The 26,318-nt window shown below is 48.5% G+C and overlaps 1 long non-coding RNA gene across 5 annotated transcripts in view; it reads left to right on the plus strand.

The window, feature by feature from the left end:
* The window catches only part of LOC128900575 (uncharacterized), a 34,158-nt gene extending 13,447 nt beyond the window's left edge, over positions 1-20,711 (plus strand). Inside the window, exons 3-5 of one of the 5 annotated variants that reach the window (XR_008463325.1) lie at positions 11,456-14,234; positions 14,988-15,509; positions 19,925-20,711. This is a non-coding gene — a long non-coding RNA (uncharacterized LOC128900575). The other 4 variants (XR_008463322.1, XR_008463321.1, XR_008463324.1 and 1 more) reach the window with 4 other exon arrangements.
* The last annotated feature ends 5,607 nt before the right edge of the window (positions 20,712-26,318 follow it).

Genomic DNA, 26,318 nt, shown 5'->3' on the forward strand with positions numbered 1-26,318 from the left:
ACCAGACCCTTTGAATCTTCCTCTTCCCATCCTGGAAATCCAGTTTGCTACATGAAGCCGTTCACATCTTCCAGTCTTGCAGGCACATGCTCTAGTCTGGAAGATTAGATAAAGATCGTGGATAAGAATGTCCTGAAAGCAGTTTAATCTAGAGAGTGATCCAGGATGTGTTACCTTCCTGGGAAAAAGGAGGGAGATTTTGGAAGGTAAGGGGTGTGAGGAAACCAAGCATCTTTGAGACATGTTTCCCTGAGTGTTCACGTCCTTCAGCAAAGCAAACCATTGTGTCAGCGGGGATAAGTCAGTGTTGCTCTACAAAAATCAGTTGAACGAAGCTGACTTTCTGCTGCCAAGGATCAGGTGTATGTGAGATTTGAATGGAAGGTCTCCTCGCACAATGCTAACAACCTCTGGAGCCTCGTTGCAGCTAACGCTTACCCCATGACTAACAAAACCGGAGCAGCATTAACAGGCTTGGGAAGTTACTGCCAGCACACAGTGCAGACACACACCCTCCCCATCTTCCTCCATCGTAGTGAAAGGGAAAAGGGGGAAGACAGGCTGTTGTAAGACTGCCTAGCATATTTGGAAGACTGGTATTACAGAACAGTGTTACTTGCCAAGTCAACTGCATTTGCTAGTTCAGGGACTTTATTTTGCTGCCAAGAACTGCTGGCCTGTGTACATGTGTATAGCACATGCGAGGCTTGTGCTAGAGACAATGCAGATGCAACCCCTGCAGCTACAAGGAAGGGGAGAAGGGATGGGGGTGTGCACGCCAGCAGAAGTCCCTGCCAGAGGTGTCGGGGTGTGCTGGTGGATGCCGAATTTACATTTATAGGGAGCGATCCCAAGGTGTGCATCACTAGCTGCGTGCTTGGGGTGAGCGTGCGGCTTGCGGAGAGTATGGAATAAAAGTGTGAGTGCATGTGCACGTGCCCAAGGGTGTCTCTGTCTGTGCGCAAACAAGCAGGAACGTCTACAAACAAGGGTGTGTGTGTAAGTCTGCAGAAGAGCGTGCGCAGAGGGAGATGCCTGGAAGTAGTGCGGAGTGTGTAAGGACGTGTGTCTAGAGGGGAGGTGTGAAGAGACGGTGTGTGTGTGGGAGCCGCCACACCTGTGTGTAGGCAGCACTCGGTCTGCATGTGCAGGGAGAGGGATTTGGGGAGGGAGAGGAGATCACTCTGTGCGGGAGCTCTGTGGCAGTCCACAGAGGTAGGCTGGATCTGTGCGTGCAGTGGTGGAAAGCTTTCTAGGGGATGGGATCTCTGTCCATAAAGGTCTCTGTAGTACGAAAGAGAGTTTTTAAACACACCTCAGGAAAGGGGTCTCAGATGTGCGCTAGAGCTCTGTGAAAAGAGAAAAACACACGGGGGCTGGGAGCGTGTCTCTGCTAGCACGTAGCTGTTGTTTTGTTTGTGATGTGTCTTTGGTTTGATGGGGCGTATGTAGGATTGTGCATGAGCGATGCGTGCGTGGGTGGGATAGGTGTGCAGCAGCTCCGGCTGTGCGCACAGGGGAGGGTGTGCGGGAGAGGACGGCGGGGAGGGCTGAGCAGAGGCAGTCCCGCGGCTCAGGGATTCGAGCACACACCGCAGGGCTATGCTCAGAGCGGCTTTGTCCCAGCCACTGTGCTGCTGAGCATCACTAAATTCAGTGCTTTCTATTTTGGGTGTTTCTCCGCACACCTTTGCTCCCATCTTCTGCCCGGCTGGGCGTCAGGCCCTCCGAACTGCGGCTCTCCCGCACTCGTTGAGGAGCATCGGCAGGAGAAGGAGCGGTTCCCTTGGAAACCTCTGGATGCCCAGCAACAAGTCGCTGGCAGCTGCCATGTGACCAGGTGCATTAATCAGACATGTTGTATGAATCAGGTCAGTTGGGGCCAAAGTCCAGCTCACTCCCTCTTCGCTTCGTTGCTAATTACCAAGCCGCAAGGCCTGCTCTGAGTAGGGGGTGGAAAACAACTTGAAATAATTAAATAAAACAGTGACCTTTCCTGTTGTGGCTTCTAAGTTCATCCCAGACTTTCTCCACGAGAAAAATCTATCCAGTCCCCTCTTCCAGTGAAACGAATCTAGAATGCAAATGAGTGAGGCAGAGGGGTCTCCCAGGGGGGAAAAGCCAGAGAGAATGAATCTGCCATAGGCACAGTGAGTTTCCAGGTGTCTTCTCACAATAAGCCCTACATTTCGAAGGCATCTTTTGAATGACTAGCTCAGGCTTGAGACAGTTTGTGTTTGACTCAGGTACACCTTTATGTTCACAACTTGGATCCCTTTGAGAATCAAGTTTCTGAAGTCTCAACTGAAATTGCTGGCCAAAATTACTGGTTAGGTGGCACAGAGAGGACTTGAGTACAAATTCCTGCCTGATACCTCTAAAAGAAGAGGCTACGGCTCTCAGGAAAACAGTGCCTGTACACTTGTTGTCGCTTGTGGACTCACCACAACTGCAAAATGTCTATTCTTCGCAGATATGCAGCTGGAAGGTTTATTCATCATTCCTGGTGGCCCATTTCTTTAAGCCCAGTGGGGCGTTTCTCCATTTGACTCAACAGCAGAGGACTCAAAGGCAAAAGCTGGAGGAAAATGGACGATGAGTTTGTAGCTGCAGCTCTGGGCCAGGGGATAGCAGCAGTTACCACATTAAGACTGAACTGAGAGTAAATTGGGAGAGTCCTGGTGAGCAAATGAGGTAAAGGGAAAATTAAGGCTGAAGAGCTCCAGCTGGGGTAATAACAGCCGCAAGCACTGGTCTCAGTCCCTTACTCTGCGGTTCCTTTCTGGTAGGATCTTCTGAGGGAATTAGGTACCCAAGTCTCACTATCCTTTTGATGTATGTTCTGGAGGGACTTAGGCACCCCTCAGTATTTTCCATAAGATGCCATTTACAGTTTCAGCTCCCATCCTTTTCACATTTTCCCCAAATTCCTGCTTTGCCTGGATAAAGCCAGAGCAAAGGCTTCTGGATTTGGCTCCAGAATGAAAATCTCTGACAGACACATGTTCATGGCCAGGCACTAGCAAGGCTGTAACATCTTCTTTTACCCGTACACCAGTCTACATTCTTCGTGCTGTGACTAATGCATTGCAAGGTCATTGGGTACTGCTCAGTCTCCATCTCCTCCTTCAAGAGATCGGCATTTGAGCCTCCCAGGGTATTCACTGATTCATGTCGAACACAGGTACATTCTGCTCAAAACCGTCTTTTTCTTAGGCAACAACAAAAATGTCGCAGTGGTTGTTCAGGCTCTGGGCCGGTGTAAGCCAGCCAAAGGATTTGGCCCGTCATCCACAATGGCACTAAAGACCAGAATGAAAAAAAAAAAAGAGTTGGAAAGAGAGCACCTGGCTTTATTGTAATCATGCTGTAATTTGAATAGCATCCAATGCCACTTGAAAGTGGGCTCTCTCCATGTCATCTGCTTTTAGATCCAGATCTTAAGAGCCCAGTATTTACCTGCAGGAGATCTGTTTGTAGCAGGCAGCAATTTCCCCAAATCAGATGTGAATGTGGATCTCAAGTATTACCTAGACCAGACCTTTAACTTTGGACCATTTTGATTTCTATATAATTGATTTTACAATCAATTATTATTTTCCCTTTGGTATCATGTGATAATATATCCTGTGCACAGGATATACCAGAAGACAAAGCTTTACCTCAACATACTGACTATCTAGGACAATCTAGGTCAGTCTTGAAGAATTGATGTCTGCAACCTGTGTATTTGCAATCTAAGAGGCCCAACACAAATCCATCCCAGCTGACATCCCCCTAGTCAAAGTCAGAAACATATGCGTGTTCTTGGCTGTAAGGGTTAGGAAATAAATTTGTGTTCACTGGCGAGTGATTTGTTCTTTGGCACACTCCAGGGAATAACTGTCTGACCTCCTTGCTCTAGGAACACAAGAGGATCAAATGGATTCTAGATCCTGAGGTCTGACTGCAATTCAGCTCAGTATTTCTGGGAAGAAATGGAGGGCTGGGTTTTTGTGTAAGCTCTGAAAACAGGATGTTAAAGGCTGAGAATTTAGGGTGAAAGTTGTCTTGTCCACTGGGCTGCAAAACCAGAGGGTACGAGTGACACAGGCTGAGGGACACTATGGTAAAATGGCAGGAACAGACTACTTAGGGTTTGGTCCTGGGAGGTACTGAGCAACTTGCATCCGCAAAGCAAAACATGCAGGTCCTTGCTGAGACTGAGGCACAGGAAGAATCTCGTTGGCTCTCCTGACAGGCTGTCGCACCTCTGCACACGCAAAGCATGTGTCCCTCCTGGGGACAACTCCTTCACACACTTCCCCGCCGCTGCCCTCTTTCCAAGGGGTCGAGACATCGCTCCCCCATGAACAGACCTGTTGCAATCTGCCATCGCTCCTCCGACCCGCCTTTACGCGAGGAGGAGACTCTTACACTGAAGCGCAGGCAGCTCTCCATGATGTAATCTGTGCAATCTCTGCATTTGCACGGAAAAGCAGCCTCCCGTTGGCCAAAGCGAAGAGTCCCCGCCTGGGTGCTCCTCCTGCCGCCCTCCCGGTGGCTCATAAAAGCCCCGAGGCAGAGGCAGGGCAGCTTTCCCAGCCCCTCTGCTCGCAAAGGTGACCCAGGGACAGGTGAGCTCCGGCGAGGGTGCAGACACAGGCTCGGCCGAGGGCGGAGAGGGCTGGGCTGAGCTGCGGGCGACCGGGGCAAGGCGAGGGGTAGCCTGGCCACCTGTGGAGCCGGTACCACCTGTGCCAGGGAGCCGGACGGCTCCTCCAGCGGCGGGTTGAGCAGAGGGACCCGGGCCAGGGTCTTGGGGATGCCCAAGGGAACGGTCCGGGCTCCCCCGGCCCTTGCCTGGGGGGCGGCCGGGGCGGAGGGGAGGGAGAGCGGCGGGCGCGGGGCTGGGCTGCCCGGCCTGAGTCCCGCGGATCAGCACCACGGACAGGGCCCCAGTCGCGCCGCCCGCCCCGGGCTGCGGCGGGCACCGGGCACCGGCTCTGGGTACGGGCACCGGGCACCGGCACTGGGCACAGAGCACCGGCATCGGGCACTGGGCACTGGATACCGGCACCAGGCACCGGCACTGGGCACCGGGTACCAGCACCGGGCACGGGTACCGGGCACCGGCACCGGGGACAGAGCACCGGCACCCGGCACTAGGTACCGGCACCGGGCACTGGGTACTGCTACTGGGCACCGGGCACAGAGCACTGGCACCGAGCACTGGGCACCGGGCACTGGGCACCGAGCACTGGGCACCGGTACTGGGCACCGGCACCAGGCATTGGCACTGGGCACTGGGCACCTGGCCCGGCATGTCAGGGCAGCACTCTGCCTGCGGGGAGCGCCGCCAGGTCCCCCTCCCAGAGCCCACAGAGCGACGCTGCACTGCTCCCCAGGGACAGATGGGCCAGGGTGAGTCCAGTCTCTGAGGGGACAATACAAGTTGTCTCTGGTGGGGACAAGCAAGGTGAACTGGACGGGAGAGCGGGCACAGCCATGGCCACCCGCACGATGCCCAGTGCTGGGGCAGAAATGCCTGTGCCGTCTCATGGTCCAGCTGGTGGCCGGGCAGGACCACACAAACGCGAGGTGACTGCTCCGCCACACCTAGAAGGGGCACTGGGGGGGCTGCAGTTGGCAAAGTTGGGATCTGGCGGAGAGCTGAGGGCTGGATGTGGTGGGAAGGGAGATGGGAATAGATTTAGCTGCATTTTCCCAAACAGCCCTGATAGCCCCAGGTAAGGTATGCGCACGGCTGCAGGCTTGGGTAGGGCAGGGACCAACATAATTCAGGAAGCCAAGAATGACTATCTGAATTTGAACAAAATCTACACTGTCCACCTACTCCAGTATCAGAGCTTTCTGCAGAAGAGCTCAAAATCATTGTTTTGAAAATGTGGCTGACTGGTAGTTCATGTATAAAGTTGCTTTTAACATTCTCTAGTTTATAGAAGAAATAGGATATTTCACCAAGATGCTGTTGGGAGTAAATTCTTCAATGAACAGTTATTTGAAAATATTTTTCCTCAGTAGTTTATTCTGTCTGAATACTCAAAATTTGTCTTGCTTTAGTGGTACATTTAGGGTCCATTGTCAGATTGTGTTATATTTAAGTGCTCAATGGCTATATCATAGTTGATTTTTTCACAAAACACTTAGCCCCCCCAAAAATTGTGCGGGATAAAATTAAACAAAGTTTTTGCTTTTTAATTTTGACAAAATTAAAACAACAAAGTCTTTAACTCTGGCTTGACTCTGACATTTGCACAAAGCTGAAATAAAACATTTTTCCTGTTTAGGTTATTAAACCATGGATATAATTTAGAATAAAAAAAAAGATAAAATGTTAAAAGTAAAGTGTTTGAGCACTTTGGAAGTAAAGCATTTCGTATCGCTATTGTCAGATGAAGTGATTTGCTGCATTTGTTTTATCTCCATTTTTGGAGGCTGAGCCTATTCACTAAATGAATCCCTATTCATTGAAAATACTCACCCAGCTCTGTTAAACATATGTTTAAATACTTTGCTAAACAGAGTCTCAACAGGGCAATATAACCCAAGACTCAGGCTGTCCCCGTCTCCTGCCTCTACACCTGTATTTTTCCTAAGTAATGTTGCTCTCCAAGAGGAAAAGGAAACAAGCTGTTCTCCATTTTAAGAAAATACCCATTTGCTGTTTCTGAATTAAATATTTGTGAAAAAAAGAAAAACACTTGAAAAGAAAGTTGATATTTCCTTTAAGGCCTTGAATATACCTACAGCCTTCAGAGATACACATTATATACATTGAACACAGTAAAGGTGGAAATGCTTGCCTACGGAATTTGAATGAAGCGATATCTTTCTGTTATCTATCTGTAAATCTTTTTGCATCTTCCATCAGTTCTGTGTCCGCACAGCGACTCAGTTTGTGATCTTTCTTCAATGCAACGTATTGCTGAGGTTCAGTTTTTGTAATGCCTCATCTCTTACAACATCAATATAAGGTCTTTTGCCTTTGAAGTTCAGCTGTAAAATAAGGGCAAGAAGTGATGTTCTTTATCTCCTTCCCCAACACCGGCATGCAAAAGAACTTGAGGAGAAGCCAGAAAAATATATTGCACCAAATTCCTGCTTTTAGGGATTTATCTCCTCATTCTGGGAAATTTCCCAATCAGATTTCATATTTAATATAAAAAAATATTAGGAAAGATGATATCATATCCTCAAAGCTAACTGAATTTCGTATTGTGCAGAGTGTATCGCTTAATCAAAGTCACATTTCAATTTGTTTAGAGCATATTTGTCGCCTTTTTTTTTACTAGCAATTTTCTGTAGGTCTCAAAACAAACACATAGAAGGGTAGAATCCTGTCTCTTTTCTGAGAAATCCTAGCACAGAGGTCTCTGCAAAACAGGGGATTCAGGGTAAGATCTGAACTTAATTCAATTTAATTCCTGACCCTTAAAGTATTTAGCAAAATGCGTAAACTGGAAATCAATCTGGCAGGCGGTTACCACGTTGCCTGCTAGATGGAAACATTTTAAGTTTTGCTAGAAATAAACACGGTATAGATTTTTGTTATTTCATTCTGCAAAAGGCAAGATCCTCCTTCCCCTTTCCTCCTCCCATCGGGGAGACAATGTGTTCCAGTCCCCGGGCTCTGTATGCCTTGCACAAATATTTGTCTGTGCGTCGCCTGCCACTCCAGTAATGAGCTGCTTTTCCACTGCAATCATGGCATCTGGTAGGGTTTCAGGCTGTGAGTAGCTGGGAGACTGGGAGGTGCTTGGGAATCTCAGCAGGAAAAAGACAGTAGATTTCAGATGCCAGATCTGCAACAGCTTTTGAGCTTGGATAAACACGTCGAGGTTCTTCTCTCTTTGGCAGAGATTTGTTCCGCCCCAGACACCTGAACCTGGCATGCAGACCTAGGCGCTCCGCCTGCTCCAGACACCTGCACCGCATGCAATTTTACACTCGGTCTCTCCCCAACACCTGCATTCATGCGCACAAAATGCGTGTGCGTCCCCGTGTGCGCCGTGGTCCACTGCTGCACTGCGACAGGAGCGTGGTCCTACCTAACCCCGCTCTCTCCTCTGGGCAGCGGGAGACGGCCGTCTGGCTCGGCCAAGCATTTGAGCCTACACTTCACTTTAAACACCCGCACCCAGCCCCAGCTCAGCAAACACTTCAGCAGGATTTAGGTACGCGACTGAATCGGGGCCAGAATGAGATCCTAAGGTACAGCTCTGAGCAAAGAATTTGGTTTTTCCGCTCGCTGAAATCAATGGGAGTTGTCTCCATTAGGGTGCTAAATTCAGGCCCCTCCAGAGCAATCCATTACTAGGAAAGAAAATGAAATAAACCTCCCGTGGAACTGCCCTAAGGTCCTGAGCAGGACCCAAAGCACAAAAGAGGTGAAAAGCAGGTGATAAAATTGACGTAGCCATTCTGTATAGGCAAGCCTTCCCCGTTCTGATGTTGTGCGCCTCAAAGTGCGTCATTGTTTAACACCTCCTTAAAACGGAATGAGTTTAGAACAAACAGTGTCCTGGTGGCATTTGTAAAAGAAGTCGGCATACACCTGACCTGAACATAAGTAGGAGCAGAGTTCCAAATTCATTGATAAATTCTATTAAAATGATCTGTCTTGAGATGCTGAAATATATTTGTAAACCTTGTGCTTAGTGAAATAGATGCTGTGATTTTAATTTAATAAAATTACCTAAATTTAAGCCTAGAGACGATATGGGAAAAGAAAAAAAATAGCTAAGGAACAGTTAACACAATATTCAATATTGGTGTTTGTGTTTGAGTATCCTAAGGCTGCCCAGGATATCTGGAGTCCTCGGCGCTTGCTGAGATTAAAAGGAATTGCCCTCCAAGCGGCTTTGAAAATCCTGGCCATAGTTGACGGCCGACAAATCAGGAGTGTGCATTACCCTGACTCCCGTATGCACCGAACGCACCCATCCCTGCCTTAAAAGAAGCTCAGTCCTGTGGTTATAGGTTTGACCCTGCAACAGGAGAAAAAAAAACCCCTTACTGCCGCATTTTTTTTGACTCAGCAGAGCCTTAAGCAGGCTACTAGCTCAGGACCTGTCACCTCCTTGCGTGAATAGGGCTATTCACATCCTACAGTCGTTACGCGCTCACGCCCTGACTCCGGTAGCCCTTATTTACAGAGACCAGGTGGCTCCAGTGAGTTTCGATTGTGAGATATGGCCCCCTTCCTGCTGTATAATGAGTATGGAGTTTTTAGTTTTGCCTTGTTTATAAACAGACGGCAGTTGTGTGTGTAGTAGTGCGGCTGAGGGTCAATACCAAGATTTTGCCTCCAGCAGCCTCTGAGCTGTGAGCGGAGGCTCTAGCAAGGGGTTTCTCAGATGGGTTGCGGATGGATGCGGGGAGGAGCTGGGTGGGTTTTGTTTGCGTGGTCGCTCCTTTGCTCAAGTGCATGTTTTCAGCCGTGCGGAATCTTGCATTAATTCAGGCCCTACAGCCGCATCACCAGGGTGAGCACGGTGAGCAGCGTGAGACCGTAATCTCTTTGGGGCATGGACATTTTGTGCTGTGTTTGTTCGGCACTTCACACAGTCTGTGGCTCAGGCTTGGGGTTTTTATGAAATGCAGAGAACAGACATTTCACGGCACAGTCTGCGGCTCTGCATGTGAATGCATGGACATGCGGGAAGGCAGCAAAGCCTTGTGTGTCTACTCAGCATCACACTCCAGGATAGAGGGGAGAATTTTGCCTTTCGTTTTAATTTGGAGACCAACTCAGAAATTTTCAAACCTACAGTAACTTACAGGGTGTCATGCCCCACTTCAGGAAAATACAAATGTCCTTGCAGAAACTTCAGCCCTTAACTCGCACAGGAATCAAATACATCCCTAAAGTTAAGCACTTAGCTGAATTGAGGATTAAAGGATGTTTCCATAATGTTATGCAAAGATCTTCTTTTCATCCTGTGTTACTTAAGGCTGTACAGTCTTCCCAAGTCATGTTCAGAAACAGAACACCCCTCTGTGATTTTCCAAAGCATTCAGAGTTTTCAGGTGCCCAGCACGACACATTCCAGTTAATCCTGATTTTCAGGGACTGCTAAGCACCTGCCTCTCTCGTAATCAGTCCCCTTTCCAAGCGTCTCAAACTCAAATATAAGGTATCCAAAACTGCTAACTTCTTTTGAAAATCCAGAGCCACGATGAAGAGTCCACCTACAAGATTCCAGCCCAGATGAAAATTGCATGGATTCAAGGCCCCCAGATCAGAAGCAATAGTCAGTGCCTGCTGCCGTAAGATGACAATAGACCCTGCTATTAAAGTAGAAAGGAGAGTTTCTCTTAAGAAGAAGGAGAAAATTGCACAATTCACAGGGAGAACAATTGCAAACCTTTTCAGTTAAACTCACAAAATTATTAATGTTGTGGTCTGTAATTCTGTCGAATCAAATATTCCGTTGGTCTGTGTTGCCAGATGAATGTACTTGGAGAAATCGATGACACAAAGCGATAGAAAACCTTACTTAGGACCTCCCACTTGGTTCAGATGTCACCGTCTGGAAGGCAGAGGCTCCAGAAAGGTCGCAGTGCTCTGCAGGCTGCGGAGTCAGACCCTGCACCGAATCTAGCAGAAACAATGGGAATTTCTCCTGAGCCAGGAGAGCACAGGACAGCTGGGACAAGCCTCCTCTGGATTCAGAAAGCACCGTCATACTCCTAAATGTTTAACGAGCTTATCAGTTGCTCCTATAGGTTGTTTAGATTTGCTCAGAAATAATTGATATTGTGAAAGCCGAGGGGACAGAAGGGAAATTACCTGATCCCGTCGCCATGTGTAGCCTCTGCTCTCCGGATCCCGGCAGGAGAAGGGAGCAGGAGCAGACCCGCGCCCTCACGGCAGCCGCATCTGGCTCCGAGCATCGCCCGGCCCTTGCGACGGTCACTGTCCCCCACTGGGGACGGGAACAGGGGCACGCTGAAGGAGAGGACAGGACTCCATCCCCCTCTGGTTTGGCTGTGCCACCAGCGCGGCAGAGGCGAGTTGGGAAAACACGGCCGTAGCTCTGATTTTACCAGCTCGCCTTCAGTGGTATCGCAGCACTCGAGGCACAGTGATAGCTAAGAACCAAACCAACCAGAAGCCACAGTTTGGCGGCTTTTTTGCTATCCTGATCTTAAATGTAAACCTATTCCTAAGCCATATACCTCAGCTCCTTTTTCTGTAAAAATGGACATTGTAATACCCATTTCACAGGGGCACCAGAAGGCCAAATTAAGTGATATTCGTAAAGCTCTAGAGATCCAAGAGCAAATGGAACTGGAGAAAAGGAAAAGGTTATTATCTTGTCATGTTTAGGCTGGGAGGAAGATTATCCATCTATCTTGCCAGACCTGTTTATCGTCTTATTTTCTCCCAGCTTATCTTTAATCATCTTTCTAATCCGCTCCATCTAATTCAGCCAACATTTTATTCCAGCACAGCCCTCATCACACGCTGCTGAAGGTGTGTTTGGCAACAGAGGTGTGTGCAGCTTTCACATAACCCGGCAAAGTGCAACACAGGTGGGTAGAACAATAGATGCCGACTAATGAATTCACAACTTTTGAAAATAAATTAGCAGATTTATTTTTTCTAGAAGACTGGCATTATATTCTCCTGCTGGCCTACCAACGAGGGAATGGTTTGAAAGAACCCCTTTTCCTGAATTTCGATGGAATGGACTCCATTCTGCGTAACGTACACTGACCTAAATAATGCACCTATGTTCTACTCCCTGTGACGTGTTTGACACACGCACAAATGAAAAGCAGGTATTTAAGTGAATGTAACATATGAAATAGGTTTCTGTGATGCGAAGTACTGGGATGCATCATTTTAATCATGCAGGATTCTAAGATAAATTCGAGGTGGACTATGTTTTTCAAGTGTTGCTTATGATTTGGCTGTACTGACTCAGAGAAAACGATGAAGTTCAAGGGCTTCCAGTCCCTGACGGGGTTCAACAACCAAATCACAGCATGCTGGAGATTTTTCTGAATACCAAAGCCCCTTGCATTTTTCCTTTTCATCTATAATCAAACGGCACTTTCCCCCCACCTTGTTGCCAGCGAATGCATTAGGGGCTAAACTTTATAATCTCCAGAGCTGTTTCCTGGAATAGATGCACGCGGAGCGCTTGGTTAGGGACAGCCAGGAGGCAGGGAGAGATGATTACCTTCAGGCAGTCTCCCTGGAACGTCCCAGGGTTCCTGCAGGCACAGCCTAATGCGGGACTTACAATGCTGCACAGGCTTCCATTAGGGGGCTGGCTCTGTTGATGCACATCCGCACGTAGAGAGCTCCTTGTTAAAATGCACACCAGTGGCTCCAAAATACAGCAGCTCGGTTGGGGTTCATTAACAGCAAAATCATTCCAAGGGACATTGTTTCAGAGAGGAAAGAATTTCATTTCTGTCAGGATTGGGTTTTAGTTGCATACAGCCTGGAGATTTTGCTAAGGATTGTGTTGAAAGTCTACTTAGATGGAGAATGGAGCTTGGCCGTGCAGCCATGCCGAAGGCTTTAGTGGGGTTAACTTGGGATGTAGATGCAGCGTCTACCACAGTGGGACCCTAGCTTACATGGAAGGCATGTTAAAATCAATTTGTATTAAAAGAGGTGGCCTTAAAGCGCATGTGTACTGCAGGGATCAGTAGCTGACGTGAGAATTGCTCAGCTACGTGTCACAGACTCGCGCTGCCAATGGAGGATCTCTGCCCATGACAGTAACGGGAGAGCAAGTGTGCCTTGTTCTGCTCTCTCAATATTCCCTTTCAGCAGCCACACCGGCAATTGCCCCAGACCTGCACAGCTTTTGAGACGGAGAAGGGCTGCTGCGATGAGGAAGTCTCAGTCTATTTTAATCAGCAGGTATTAAATAAACAGAATAATTATCACTAATAGATACAAATGGGCTGCCGCACAGCTTGAGTGTCAACTTTCTCTTACTGGTTTACCAGGGACCAAGCACTGGAACGCACAAGACATCTGATGGTTTAGTAATACACTGCAAGTAAACATCTAATTACCAGGTCTAAGAGGGGAAGGAATAAAAAGCAACTAGGGCAAATCTATCCGTCATCATAGCTTTGATTTCTTGTATGGAGCCTTGCATGAAACATGCTGGTAGCTCTCATCTCACACGTATGCCACTGCTTCTCAGGAATAAGTCTGGTGCCTGTTCATTCAAAGCTCAGCTCTATTTTTAAAATCTACTCTCTCTGAAAGGGCTGTCTTTAAAAAAAATCAAAAAATTGTACAGCAAAAGGGACAAAATTGCTCCTCAACAAAGGGGCCTATCAACAGCCTGTCAATAATGTGCCAAAGGCCAGAACCTGCCTTTCAAAGAGGCTCTGCAGCCTCGATGTGTACTTTGAGAGCAATTAAGGGACGTGAGCAACATGATGATTATCTCATGGGTGACATTTTCATTGGCTTTTTGGGAAATGAGAGCAATGGGTTTGAGATGGCTGTGATCAATGTTCGTCCTAGTCCCACATAAATGGCAGGAGAACATGTGGTAGATGGGCCTGGAAAACAAAATGCACAAGAAAAGGAAGGGGTGGGGGGAAGAGATGATGAAGAGAGAAGGATTTTAAAATCCTAGAAGCTGAAAGAACAAGTGAGAAGTAGAAGGACATAACCTGAGAAATGAGAGTGGGAACAGGCATCATGAGGACCGGCAGTTCTCCAGAGGCTGGGGAGGGCAAGAGCAGGAGAGGAAGGGACTGCAGGATTCCTGGTGGAGAAGGATAGGGAGAAGAGGGGAACGGATCCCCCTGGGCAAGGAGAAAGTCCAGAGAAAGTGGCATAGACATGTTGTGCTTGCACAGGAGAAGCCTCTTGTAGGCACCTCACCATGCCTCTGTCTTCTCCCAGCACGGACCCTGTCCCGATGGGCGGCTTTGTCCCAGAGCGAGCCCATGGTGTCACGCACCTCATGAGTTCGTCAGGCGACTGTTGCACTCCAAGCCTAAGGAAGGAGGATCAGAACATTCCCAGGCAGAGACTAAATGATGTCTTAGGACAGAAGGGCAATTACGATTACTCTGCTTTTTGACCAGCACGTTCCCGTCAGTGGTGTCCATCTGTCCGTCCTTCGTCTCTTCTGCCTTTGTGCTGCAGGTTCCGACGGATGCCCAGGCAGGAGCGTGCAGAGGCAGGGCTGCGTCAGATGGGAAACGAATGCCATCCGGGTGCGGAGACACGATGACACGTAAGAACCTCATCCCGCATCTGGGTCTCATTGCGCGGTTACTAACGCCCAAGGGATCAGAGGAGCCTGGATACCAACCCAGAAATACAAGCTGGGAATGTAGGAGAGCTCGGCACAGACTGTGCCGCGGGGCAGCAAAGGCAGAGCGTGGCACCGTATTGTCCCCTGGCACGGACACCACTGCATGCACAGGGACCGGCACAGACGCGAGTGCCAAGCAGAAGCTCAGATGTCGCATGTGCCCAGCTGTTTTGGAGCTGGGCAAAATGTTTCATGGAAAACACGTATGCAAAAATGCAGATTTGGTTACGCTGTTTCCCCCAATTTGCTGAATTGCTTGTTTAGGAAAACAAACCTAGTTTTGGCAGAAGAAAATGTTGCTTAATTTGCTATAAAACAATCTCCTTCCTGCTTTTCATGTTATGAAAAAAAAATGTTAATGTTAGGCCAAAGCAAAATTATTTTTTAAATATTTGGAAACCTTCTCTATCCCAAAAGATACTGTTACATTTCCAGCTCCAGTCTTTCCCAGTGGTGCGTGTATTGGCATAGATAAGCACGTATATACATTTCTGTCTGCATCTCCATTTATACACGAGCGCGTGCGCAGATGCTGTGCAAACAATTCCAGGCAGATCCGACAGATGTGAGCTTCTGCTCTGCATTCTCCAGGATTGCCTTTTGAAGAGTATCTTAATAATAAAAATAATGTTATGTTACCAGTTAAACATTGGGAATAACTCTCCGTCATAGGTAAACTATGCTGAAGACAGAAATCAACTGGCACGTTCACTCTGGAGGAATCCCCCGGGGTACCAGCAGAAGGCATTATCGGCGCGTTTCTCCGGTGAGCTGTGATGGGAAGAGCAGGGAGCGAAAAAGAAGGTAAAGTGGTTAAAAACAACTTGTATTTTTAGACCCCAGTCTCCCACAGAAATCTTTGGAGATGCTGAGCTCTCCAGTTCGGAAAATTTGGCCTCTTATTTGCAAGCAGAAATAATGTTTTTGAAGTCCAGCTGAGACTCCTGATTTTTTTTTAAAACCGTCCATAATATTTTCCTCTAGACCAACTTGCTGCCCTGATAATTAATGTAGCTAATGGCTGGGTTGGTTTTTTTCCCCTTCATCAGCAGTTTTGTTTTTTGTTAACACAAGCAGAGAGAACATGAAGAAACAATCTCTCCAAGGATACAGACTGACAGCAATATTGCCATCTGACTAAAAAGAGCTCAGACATACGCATAATCCTCATCTCCACCCTCCCAACAGACCCTGGTGAGAGCCCTTGAAGTGGTAATTAAAGTCTATTGAGTGGCAACTGCACCTGTTTAGAGAGGAGAGTGCGGGTAAGAGGTGCACAAAGGGAGATGAGCAGCACGGAGAGGGAGCCTGCGAGAGAGGAGCTGCTGGAGGTGGGGAAGAAGGGAAGTGGAAAGGAGGGAAAAAAAGAAAAGAAAGTGTTTCTTGGAGAAGTCAGTCCCATAAGATGTGCGTTTCCCGTTCTTCCCTTTATTTGCTTTCCACACCCCTTCGCACGCGCAGCCGGCGTCTGCCCCGCTCTCACACCCACTGATGGAAACGCCGGGGGGTTTTCCCCAGCCGGGCTGAGCCCCGGACCAGCTGCTCTGCTGGTGTAAATCAACATAGTTTCACTAAAGTCCTTGTGGACTTACAATCAGCCAGTGCTCATTTACGCCAGCTGAAGATCTGTCCCAGCGACACTCATTAGCAGTCACCGGGCTCCTCAGACTGGCAGCCGGGACATGCCAGTTCTTGTCTTTTTTCCCTAGAAAAGAGCATATCCCTTTGTGTCGGCTCTGTCACCCCAGTGCAAATCCTACTGCATCTGGGAGGACTAAATCAGAGATGTTTCTAGATTTCGGCAGACGTGTCGGAGAGCAGAGTCTAGGCAGAAACTGGGAGCAATGGAAGAAACTAGAGGTGCAATGCCGTGTCGCCAGTAAGGCTGCTGGTTTTGCATCCATGCAGGGCTCCCAAGCGTTCTGGACCAGTGTCACCTCAAGTGTTCCCAGGGTCTATAGGTGAAGCCATGCAAAATAGACTTATTCATTAATAAATAATACCAGTAGCTGTGGATTTTCCATGCCCTTGCAGACCACCACTGACCCAAGGACCACAACTGGGGAACCACTGGTGCGTCCGGTGAATTGACGCTTCGTAGACAGACTGGAGGGACAAATTCTGTGGTACCACAGGCACGGGGCACTTAGGCCACCTTCAATAGACCAGTGCTGGCTTGTGCACTAGATAATTGCACGTTGGTTTGCTAATGGCACGAACCAGCAGATTTAACTGGTAGTACAATGTGGAAAGAAGGACGCACAAAGTGGTGGAGGGAAATCCTCCAGTCTTTGCGGAGGAGAGTAAGAGAAAGAAGACATTCTTTGGTACAGAAATACGGACTGCCCTAGCAACCGGGGAGCCGGAGACCAGCGCTGCACAGCCATCTCAGCGAGGGTCTGAGACCGGCGGATTGATAGCAGAAATCCTGGCTCCTTCTGCCATAATCTCAACTTCATCTTTGACGCCAGCAAACGGTGTTTCACGCTGTGTGCCCTACTGGGCATTTCAGATGAGGCTATAAAAACTTAGCACATCACCTTTGCATACTTAGTCAAAGACCTCGACAATAGCTTTTGTTTTGCAGAAGTAAATAATCATCCCTTACACTCTCCATATGCACACGCACTACTGAAGCCTAATCATTTAACTCCCTTTATCCAACCTAAAAATGGATTGCTTTCTGTGGTACGATGCATTCGTAAAGGCACTATAGCAATATAAACCACCCCTTGCCACTGCAATTCTCTGTGTGCCCCAGCAATCCACTGGACTGATGTAGGATTCCTGGGGTGAGGATGGAAGAGGAAAGAGGTTCATCCCACGAGCACCCTGAGGCTGGGCTGAGCAAATGATTCAGGCAGAATAATTTGACTGGTCTTCGCAAATTTTCCTCTCTCACGGGACTTGATGGTAGCCAGTCCCCTGTGAATCCCTGACCTTCGTACTCCGCAGGCTGCCTGGGATGGCTGACATAAACCACAGGAGTTTTTTCCTCTTCCCTGCTTGTCAGAGCACACAAGAATTCTGGAGTAAATGTTGTTGCATCTGCTTTCTACAAATACTATTAGCAATGCCTCTGCAGCGTGCTCTCCTGATAGCTGTGCCAGGAAATGCCTCCTTGTGAATGGAGATGGAAAGGAGCATCCAGTCAGCAGAAGCCAATTCCTTTGGCTGTTATGGGTGGGACTGGCAATTAGTTGGTTGTCTGAGCCAACCATTCGGCTACAGTTAGTGGAGACAGACAGATATCTCTGGGCAACAAGTCAACCTACCCGCCAAGTCCTGTCCGAGGGTGAGATTAATTTTTGCACTGGCTGCAAAGGGAGCCTACCACCAAACCCTAAAAGCCTGACTGTTAATAAGCTAACATTACATGAGAAGAATCATCCCTAAAATACCTTGCTTGCCTCCTAAATGCTAGTCTTGTGCATTAGCAAAACCATTGGGTAGACAGATACCATGTGATACATTGCCTCATTTCTATCTATTTGCTCCCAAACACTCCTCTCATTTTTTCCTTTCAGCCCTCCTGTTCCTCTGCCTTTTTTCTCTTTCCACCTTCTCCCTGATTGCTGAGCAGCTTTTTGACTTTTCCATCAATACGCCTAAAGAGCATTTGAACCACGCCGTTCCCCCCTTCTCTCCTCCCTCCAGTTCCAAGTCAGGCAAGCTCATCGATCAGAGGAGCTCAGGAAATATCTGGTGTTTTGTTGTCAGGATGATAATAACATTGCAGTTGTGAATGGGCTGCTGCAGGCCTGATCATGGACACCTGCAGGGTTTGTTTAATTGCATTTAATGACAAATCCTATACAGAGGAGCATTGCCAGAGAGATTTATTATCCACCAAAGAGGCAAAGCACAACAGCTCAAAATATAATTTGCACTGAGCATTTTTCCCCCTGCCTCTCTTTAAACCATTGTAATAAATAACAAATCGGGTAAAGTGGGCAACACCAGCCTGAGACGGAGGTGGGGGACAGAGGACAGAGGCTGAAACCAAAGGAAATAACAGCAATAAGGCCACACTGTTCTTTCTGCCATCCCTGTGGTCTGGTATATAGGAAATACTGTTTGTTTAATTTACAGCCTGGAAGTGCAGCTGGGGATCTCTCTGTGATGAGCCATCCTCTTCTCAGATAGCCGGAGGCTGAGCTCTTGAGTCCCCGCTCTTTCTAACCAGGCTTTTTTTCACCGTGTTCCGTAGCTAAGTTTAGATCCTATCTATATAAACAATTACGAAGGAACAACAGCGGCCTCTCAGCGCCACGGGGTCCATCTGCCACCGGTACAAGGAGCCATAAGCTTCCACACCGTTGAAATCTCTGGGACAAACTGGAAGTGGCAGATCCCATCCTGAAAAATACCACATTGAGAAATATGGCCCTACGGAGACAGATCAGGCTATATGAAGTCTAGACAAAAGTCTCGCACACCTCTGAGCCTGGAATTTATGTTTTCTACTAAATACCTTGCCCCAAAAAGGGAATGCACGTTTGTAAAAACAGCGGGGAACCTCACCCCTTGCTCAAGCTGAGCACTTCATTCCTCTGTCTTGATTATTATGTGAATGTCTAGCGATAATTTGTGGCAAATCCCTTCCTGGACCTGATGTACCACTCGGCTGGGCACTGTCGTTCCGGAACGAGGAATGTAAATTGTTCTTGTCACCTGAAATTACAGTCCAGGTCAGCCCTTCCCAAACTATCTTCTCTCTCTCAAGTTCATCCATCTTTACAATTCGTTCTCTCTTCTAATTATCCCTGGCACAATACTGAATTGTCCTGGGCAGCTTATTTCTAAAAATTGACTCGCCCCTATGAAGTGTTTCATTTGAGAACGCTCTGAGGCGGGGCAGAGAGGAAAATACGTGACGCTTTAGAGGAAATGACTCAGTTTCAGAAATCCAAGCCCAGGTATCAAAGAAAAGCTGTTTCAGTGTGAGCGAGGGGTGCGTGCTCACTGCTGTTACCCTTCATATTCAGATTACATTTTGCACTTTAAGCGGTGCACCCCGGGAAGTCTGGGCATGATGGCAACCTTGTAGGAGAAAATATCACCCCTCTGCAGCGTTTGGTCTCTATTTTAATGGGGTAGCAATCGGCAGCTGGCAATGTCATTACACAAACACGGTGTAGGGTAACACCTGGGCTGCCGTTTTATCTGATTTCCTGGACAATGGCAGTATCACTAATACCCCCTGTTAAATAAGACCACCTGGACATCTCCTGCTATCAGCTCCAGCTATCGCAAACACGCTCGCTACCTGGGCCAGCACAACGCACTGTTATCTCCCGAGCAGCACAAATCCCCACATTGAAACGGCCCATCTGGAGTTTGATTAAAGTGCCCGCAGAAAGCACATGTGTTAAAAAAAAAGGGAGAGGAGAGAGGAGGGAGGGGGGGGGGGGAGGGAGAGGACGGGTCTCCCTGGGCTCGCGTGGGGCACAACCTCTGTCAGCAGCAGCAAACCCTCGCCTTTCGCCTTTCGAACACTCTTTCTCCTTCTGTGAAAGGAGCCTTTCACCACAGCAGCTCTGCAGAGCCCAGGCTGTTGAAGGATACTTTTGTTTCTTTCCTTTTTTTTTTTTTTTTTTTTTTGACAGCTGCTCACAAAAGTACATTTAACAGCCTTAGTTGGAAGACGGGAAGGATGCCGTCCCCTGTCTGATTTCAGCGGCTGAGGTAAGTCACCCTCACTCGGACGGCGGCGGTCGGAAGGAAGAAAGTAGGATCCTTTCCATGGATGTGAGCCAGCATTGTCCTCTCACGCCTCATTCATGCCATACGCAAGGTACTAACAGAAAAATCAGCTGGGAAGGGGGAGCAAAGCTGAACCTGGGGTGAAATAAAGATTGCTCATCAACAAATTCAGAGAAAAGGAAACAGCAAAAAGGTTTTGTTTTTCTTGCTTAAATCAGTCTCTCAGTAGGATTCCAGGAAACTCGGCACTATCATTATCTTTTCCTTTGCTAACTGATTCCTTTTCTCTAGCATTCCCCAGTATATATTGCATTTGCCTATTTTAGTCAGACCAAAATACAACCGAGTGACAGACAGGTTGTCAGAGCACTCCTGGAGAACTTTATCACAGGGTAAAGAAAAAGGAGACCCTGCTGAGCCCTAATATCCCCCCAAAAAACATTATCCAGATTTTTATAGGCATATATAGTCTCCTGAGAGAAAATGGAGCAGAAAGTCACAGGTACAGTCACAAAATTGGACAGACGATTATAGTGAGATTTGACATGGTCTCACAAAGAACAGTTTCGGTTTTTTTTTTTGCATTGCAAAGGGCAGCATCCATCCCTGAAATAAGAAAAAAAGTGTTAAAGAATGAGAACAACTGAGGAAGGATATCAGAAGACGACATGCGGGAGGATGTCCCTAAGGAGGAAGAGCTGCCAGGGTGGTCTGGCTCTGCGTGGAAGACTAGTGATTTTGTTGTTCTGATTTATAAAGGTGACAACAAATCATAGCCTGCCATACAGCGCAGACCTGCTCCCTCGCTGGCAGGAGACGGCCTGGGCCACCGAGCAGAGCTCCGGCGGCCCAGGGAGAGCCCTGTCTGCCATGCAGCCGCCCCAGGCCTGAAAGCTAAGTGTGTATTTAAGTGCTTTGGTACGCTGGAGGTCATATCGTGACTTATTCTGCTCCTCGGCTCCCACCTCCTTGAAGTTAACCAAAGCTGGGCTCTGAGTGAAGCACCAGAAGTGTCAGTGAAGAACCAGCTGTGGGGCTCATCCCGCAGCCCTCCCTAACCATGGCACTCGCCCGCTTTGGCGTCAAAGTGATTTCACATAGAAATCAACTATCATTATCTTCACCTTGCGGACTGAGAAAAGGTGAGTGTCTCGCTCAAAGACCCCACAACAGACCTGTGGCGTGGTGAGGACTCAAACGCCAGCGGCTGAGAGCACGAGGTCTGCTGGGCACTCGGAGACCCTGCTTGTACCTCGGTGCCCAGAGGGGATTGTTTTGAAAGTTCAGCCCTTGGCTTCCAACAGGGTTTTAAAAAATGAAAAGCGCAAATTTTCACTACCACCCTGAGCCTCTATTCTCAAAGGTATTTAGGTGTGAAAATGAAACTCCTGAATCCTGGCGAGGCCAGTGGCAAGAGTCAGTACTGAAATGTCTTTAATAATTTGGGTTGTTGGTGCTGTAAAGCGTTTTCTTTGTCTGTTTCTTTTTTAACTTAAACAGAATATGCTCAGCACTGCACACTTGTCATTGTAATTATGGCATATGTGGTTTAGGAACTTAAGTCCTTTTGACTTCACCTTCGACTAGGTCCCCGAGGTTGAAAACAGAACCCTACCTGGACAATTATGGGTAGAGCTGGTGCCGCAGAGCACCAGAGCACAGGGCAGCACATGTCTACAAGACGAAGACAGTCCAACGACCTCCAAATCTCCGTGCTCTGTAGTTTACAAACATACTTTACAGTCCTCGAAGCCAGTCAATAACATCCAGGTTCTTAGTGGGTCCTCATACTTCGTTTGCAGCTGGTATTGAACAGCAATCAGGACTCCCAGGTTCTATTTCTGACGGGTCTATTGACCTGTTGGAACGTCTCACGCCAGTCTCGGCCTCATCTGGGGCCTCTGTGAAGGGGAGTAGTGATTCCTGCCTGTCGGGAAGATGGCTAACTTAGTTCTCCGTCTGTCTAGAGGTCTGTATGTCCCTCGTCACTTCTGTGTCTCAGCCCTTTATCTCAGCGCAACTCCTACGAGGCAGCGGCGTGTTACACGGGAGAGCTGTGGCAGGGGATGGAGCTGGTGACTTGCCAAAACACACAAAGGCAACTGGTGGGTCCACAAAAGCAAACCAAGCCCAAGGCTTAGGTCCAAATCCGATGCTCCTGCTACCTTGCCGTTTGCCTCGGAGCCAGTCCTTCGTCCTGTCTGTTTGGGAAAGGGAGGGATCCAAAGATACTATTGCAGTTATCATCTTAGATAACCCGTGAGGCAGGAGCAGCGCAGGGCTTATCCCAGGAAATCTATCGCCAAAAGAATTTAATAGCTGTACAAATCACTGTCCTTTGATGATGCAGGAAAGAAAAGATCCGTGTCTCATAAGGAAGAACGACTCTCACTCCCCCTCTCTTTTGCTCCCCCACTGACGTATTAAATCTACAAAAATTCAGAGGGCAGCGGTGCAACCATTAATGTTCAAATTGCCAGGTTGGTGTCTAATGTAAATGAAACTACATTGATTTAGTGTTAGCCAACACGCCTCTCCTGCCTGTTCATCTTCTGCGGCCTGATCAAAATCTTTCCTTCCAGGTAGCTGTGGCCTCATGCCCTATATAAGCACAGAAAATAATGTCATCACAAGCCTTAATGATGAAGGTAGTTATAGGACAAAAGCCCCTGCAGCAAGTCGGGTATTGGGTCATTGTTCCTGCTAATGTCACAGTGCCATTTCTCGCTATTTATAGAATTGTTCCCTTTGTACAGCAAATTTCTCATGTAGTTGCTTACCTATATAGAAGATCTTGTCTTCACTGGACCTAGTAGCAAGGAGACTTCTTCTTCTGACTTCTGGAAATTGGACAAACCCCTAAAAGCCAAGAGAATGATAAAAACTTGGTACATGGCTGCCTGCAAACTGGAATTTAGACTTGGAAAAAATGAGGCTCTCAGCTCCGTCTGCTGATAACCCTTAATGCAGTGACAGACTGAGCACAAAGACCTTGCAGAAAATTTTGCAGGCATCTAAATTATCCACTCACAGTTTCAGAAGTAACTTGGGGATTCAGTAAATCAGCATGGACTTAGTTCTTAAATTATTTATGTGCTTCTGGAACTCTTAGCACAGATCCAAACTTCTCCACATTTTGAGGGAAGAGATGTGGAACAGTGGATTAGGAACTTTTGAGCCTTTCATGCTAAAAATGTTCCAAACTATATATCCAAGCCCTTTTATTGTAATCTGGTTTGTATATTATAGTTGTCTCAGACACCTTAGCATGAATTGATGCTCTTTGGCTTTGATTGCCCTGTAAGAACTGAAGACACAACCCATAAATTCCGAGTTTGTAGTCTAAATAAGCAAGACAGACAAAGAACAGCTATTATTGCCATGTTATTGGCAGGGAAATAAGACACAGGGAGATTAAATGACCAGCCCAAGGTCACAAAAGGAGTCTCTAGCAAAGGTGGGGTCTCAGCCTAGATTTCTTGAGCCTTTGCCCAATACTTTAGCCCTCCATTCACTTGCTTTTTAAGTACCCTGTCATTATTTCTGTGAAGAAAATTATGCAACTCCTCCAGCAGCCAGTACTGTGTAATTCAGCTTGTCTGAAAGGGAATATGAAATGGCAGTTTCAAAAAAAATTAACCCTCCTGCCACACAATCTGGCAGCCCTGTCAAAACGTCTCATTTTTTATCTTCTCTTCCTCTGGTGGGTATTTAATTTCCCTCTATGTTCTCAGAATACTGGCTGGGGCTTTATCCGCAGTACCCTACAAACCCTTCGCAGGAGTCTCCAGGGCCTCGTGGAGGACATACTCTGCAGACGAGGGACGTGATAGTTTTGAGCCCGTCATTCCTGTCACAGGTGTTCAGGTCCACCCGGCGTTACTCGCAGCCATCGCTTGCGCAGGACGGTCTCCTGGCAGCTTCTCTGATGAGCAGAGGACCCAGGGAGCAGCCCCTGTACAGCTGCCCACCGCAGCGATGCATCCCTCAGCCACGCTTTTAGATGGGGTGTTAGACACTGGCAGATCATTTATTCCGGTTGCCGTGTCAAGGGAAGGAGGAGCTGCGCCTCTGCTGTGGGTTGGGAGAGCCTCTGCCTTTGGGTGATGTCTCCATCACCCTGGTGCCCAGGTTTGGGACACTAATTCTTTTGGTGGCAACCTCAGTAAGAGAAGCCAAAGGACTCAGAACCGATGTGACAAAGGAATTGGATCAGGACAAACCAGAGTCCCTCTGGATTCTGCCCCTCAGACAGTGAAAATCTTGGCCCAGACCTTTGATGCTGATGCAGGTCCAGCCCATCTGCCCCATGTCCAGCCGTCTTTGCCTTCCAGACCGAATAATCCTTTTACAGCTGGGTCGGGAGCAAGGTACCGAGGCTCGAGTATGTTTCATATTCACGGATCTACAGCGGGAGGCTGTTGTGACACTACTCCTTGTGCTCTTTATTCTCTCATTACTAAGCAATTTCTTTATTCATGGAAAAAACCCACATTTTCATCAGCTGCACTTCTACCCTGTGATGTTTCCGACAGCTCACCCAAGAACGGGGGGCAGGCTCTGATGTAAATTCGCGACCGAAAAAGCCTACCTGGTGTTCCGGTGAATTCCATATGCGTTCTACAGAGGGGAATTAATAGGAAGCTTTAGTTAATAGATACTCCAGATAAAAGTGCGAGTGCATCTGATCACCATAGCAACATGAGCGAGCCAGCAGGGAGAGGAAATGTCACTGTGTCTGTGCCTTGACCTGCGGCACAAACAGCCTCAGCGCTGCGGGCTTCGCACACGGACGTTGACAAGAGGGACAGACACGCACTGGTCCACGGCCCCGCCGCACACACCCGCTCACGCCTGGGGGGTGTGCACAACAGCCAGACGGTGCACACAGACACGCACACGACGGCTGGCACGTTGACACTAAAATGCACCACGTGCCCAAACTCACTGCTGCCAGCTGTTCACTTACGCGAATCACAGAATCACCGAACGTCGGGGTGGGAAGGGCCCTCTGGAGATCGTCTCCTCCAGCCCCTGCCAGAGCAGGGTCACCCAGAGCAGGTGGCACAGGAACGCCTCCAGGGGGGTTGGAATGTCTCCAGAGACGGAGACTCCCCCACCTCTCTGGGCAGCCTGCGCCAGGGCTCTGCCGCCCTCAAAGTGAAGAAGTTTTTCCCCATGTTGAGATGGAATTTCCCATGTCCCAGTTTGTGCCCACTGCCCCTTGTCCTGTCGCCGGGCACCACTGAAAAGTCTGGCCCCATCCTCTTGCCCCCCGCCCTTTAGATATTGATAAATATTGATGAGATCCCCTCTCAGCCTTCTCTTCTCCAGCTTGTGCCGTAGGTGCGTATTCGCACACCTGTGTGCAGAGGGGACTTGGGGACACTCCTACCTAGCAAATACTCCAGCACACGCAGCTGCTCCTCCCGTCCCGGCGTGCAGGGAACTGCACTCACAGAGCACGGACACGCTGGGGACCCTCACGACACCTTTGCTCCTTTTCTTTTCATGGGGCCGGACTCTTCTCAGTGGTGCCCAGCAACAGGACAAGGGGCAACGGCCACAAACTGGAACACAGGAAATTCCGTCTGAACATGAGGAAAAACGTCTTTACTTTGAGGGTGACGGAGCCCTGGCCCAGGCTGCCCAGAGAGGCTGTGGAGTCTCCTGCTCTGGAGATATTCAGAACCCGCCTGGATGCGTTCACAGAATCATAAGGGGTGGAAGGGACCTTTGGAGACCATCTAGTCCAACCCCCTGCCAAAGCAGGTTCGCCCAGAGCAGGCTGGACAGGAACACATCCTTCTTCAACTGGGGAGCCCAGAACTGGACCCAGTGCTCCGGCTGTGGCCTCACCCGGGCAGAGCAAAGGGGGAGGATGACCTCCCTCCACCTGCTGGCCACGCTCTTCTTACTGCAGCCCAGGAGACCATTGGCCTTCTTGGCCACCAAGGCACATTGCTGGCTCATGGGCATCCTGTTGTCCACCAGGACTCCCAGGTCCCTCTCTGCAGAGCTGCTCTCCAGCAGGTCACCCCCAACCTGTCCTGGTGCAGGGGGCTATTCCTCCCCAGGTGCAGCACCCTGCACTTGCCCTTGTTGAACTTCATGAGGTTCCTCTCTGCTCAACTCTCCCGCCTGTCCATGTCTCACTGGATGGTGACACCAGCTTTGTGTCACCAGCAAACTTGCGCGTTCCTGTGCCACCTGCTCTGGGTGACCCTGCTCTGGCAGGGGGTTTGGAGGAGATGATCTCCAAAGGTCCCTTCCAACCCCGACCATTCTGTGGTTCTG

The sequence above is a fragment of the Rissa tridactyla genome, chromosome 22 (assembly GCF_028500815.1).
Source record: "Rissa tridactyla isolate bRisTri1 chromosome 22, bRisTri1.patW.cur.20221130, whole genome shotgun sequence".
NCBI classification, from domain to species: Eukaryota; Metazoa; Chordata; class Aves; order Charadriiformes; family Laridae; genus Rissa; species Rissa tridactyla.